The 2,500-nt window shown below is 43.2% G+C and overlaps 1 protein-coding gene across 1 annotated transcript in view; it reads left to right on the forward strand.

Moving 5' to 3' along the window:
- LOC122242394 (rRNA methyltransferase 1, mitochondrial) overlaps window positions 1–2,500 on the forward strand; it is an 18,192-nt gene that overhangs the window by 5,725 nt on the left and 9,967 nt on the right. The window lies entirely within an intron of this gene.

Below are 2,500 nucleotides of genomic sequence, written 5' to 3' on the forward strand. Positions count from 1 at the left end.
TAATCCATAAAATCTTTGTTGTCCTGCCCGGTGCTAAACTTGAGGCCTAGAGAGAGTGCTTCTTTTTCGGTTTGTGTAAGGCGTCTGCTTGACATGTTGGTTATTAGGTCACATCGTCCAGCTTTCGTCCATCTGCTCTTGCTGCATATACGTCGAAGTTCTGCAAGAGCAGATGGACGAAAGCTGGACGATGTGACCTAATAACCAACATGTCAAGCAGACGCCTTACACAAACCGAAAAAGAAGCACTCTCTCTAGGCCTCAAGTTTAGCACCGGGCAGGACAACAAAGATTTTATGGATTACGTTATCTTGAATCACCGTTGGACCGACAGCGATGTTGACAAAGGATTTATCCAAGGGATTACTGCATGCTGCATGGCAGAGAAGTCTTCACGTCCCCCAGCGATCCCACGCAGGTACGTCACCGCCCTTAAAGGTCTCGGAACTGATAAGGACGTCATTATCACTCAGGCTGATAAAGGTGGGGGTATTGTTATTATGGACATAAATGACTACACACATAAAATGAACAATTTACTTGGTGATATTTCAACTTACAGAAAGGCGACGAGAGGCGAGGCGAAAAGGGAAGCTGACCGTTTCAAGAAGAAGGCAAGGGACGTACTCCTCCGCTCGGCCCGAGGAAAGCGCCTCCTTCACTTACTAGAGGAGGCACCCCGCACCCCTTCCATGAGGGGCTCCCGAAGATACACAAGCCTGGTGTACCGATGAGACCTATTACCTCTGGCATTGGCAGCGCTCCCCATCGTTTGGCTAAATGTCTGGCTAAACGATCTCATCAAACGTCTCCAAAATTCTAGGTGCAAAAATAAGAAGCTGGCTAGTTTTGACGTCAAATCCCTCTTCACCAATGTTCCTACTGACGGAGCCGTCCGAGCAGCTGAAAGGGTCGTCAGCACCATGGAAGATAGTTTGCTCCCGCTGCCTGAACACGACTTCATAGAACTCGTGAAACTGTGCGTGAGCTTCGGGTCTTTCGAGTTTGCAGGAGAGGAGTATCGACAGGTCAGCGGTCTCGCTATGGGCTCACCACTAAGCGCGGTTCTGGCCTGCCTCTTCATGGAAACACTAGAAAAAGACCACTATATGAACATAATCGGCAGACATTCGACTTGGCTTCGATACGTAGATGACGTCCTGGTAATCGTCCCTAGGAGATCGTGCTTGCATCAAACGCTTACGCAACTGAATGCCGTGCACGACAAGATCCAGTTCACCATAGAGGAAGAGGAATGTCAGAAGCTACCTTTTCTCGATACTGTGATCCATCGGGGCGATAACGACCTACGTTTTTCAGTATACAGAAAGCCAACGAACAAAGACGATTTCATACACTATTACTCCGCACACAGTAATAAAACTAAATCAGGAGTCGTTATAGGATTCTTCCTCAGAGCTTTGAGGATATGCAGCCCTGAATTCCTAGACGATGAAATGAAGTATATTACTGAGGCATTTATGAGGCACAAATACCCTAGGGGACTTCTTCTGAAACTCCGAAAGAAGGCGGAGTTCATTATAACGAGGTCAAGAACCGAAGCCTCTTCCCCTCCAAAGTTCCTAGTGCTACCTCAATGCAACATCTCTGAGGCGGTAAATAGGTATTTCGGAAGCTCCATCAAGATCGCCAACACTTCCGGTGCAAAAATAGGTGACTTAATACGCAACAGAAAGCCGTCCACAAAGAATCCTGACAGCGCCTTATATTGCATACCATGCAACGGATGCGATAAAGCATATTATGGTGAAACAGGACGTGGATTCAGCACCAGGATCAGTGAACATCGAGCCGACGTCCGACACCACAGAACATCCAACGCCATGGTCATCCAACGCCATGGTGGTACACGTAGATGAAGCGGGACATCTACCGGATTGGAAACGGGCCAAAGTGATCCATGAAGGATTAAATCAATTAAAAAGAAAAATGATGGAAGCTGCATACATCGCGACGGAGGAAAACATAAACACAGCGTCAGGTCGCTTCAAATTATCGAAGGTCGCGGCAACGTCTATCAGGCGGACAACGAGCGAGAGGTCACGGGAATCAGCTGGGTCGTCAGCTCTTGACTAATATATATATGTTCCTGTTTACTTGATGTAGCATGTAGTTCTGAGGACGGGGTAACCCGAAACGCGTCAATTACATCTCTTGTGTTGTGAAAGTATTCAGTCTCTTTTATACCACTTTTTATCCATTTGTCACAATGAACTCAGTTCACACATATATACATATATATATTTATATATACATAAATATATATATATATATATATATATATATATATATATATATATATATATACATACACACAAATATATATACTTATATGTACATATATATATATATGTATATGTACATATATATATATATATATGTATATATACATATATATATATCTATATATAAGTACATATATTTGTATATATATAAATGTATATATATATACATATATATATATATATATATATATATA

The sequence above is a fragment of the Penaeus japonicus genome, unplaced genomic scaffold (assembly GCF_977035675.1).
Source record: "Penaeus japonicus unplaced genomic scaffold, GWHDUDI00000001_assembly GWHDUDI00000003, whole genome shotgun sequence".
NCBI classification, from domain to species: domain Eukaryota; kingdom Metazoa; phylum Arthropoda; class Malacostraca; order Decapoda; family Penaeidae; genus Penaeus; species Penaeus japonicus.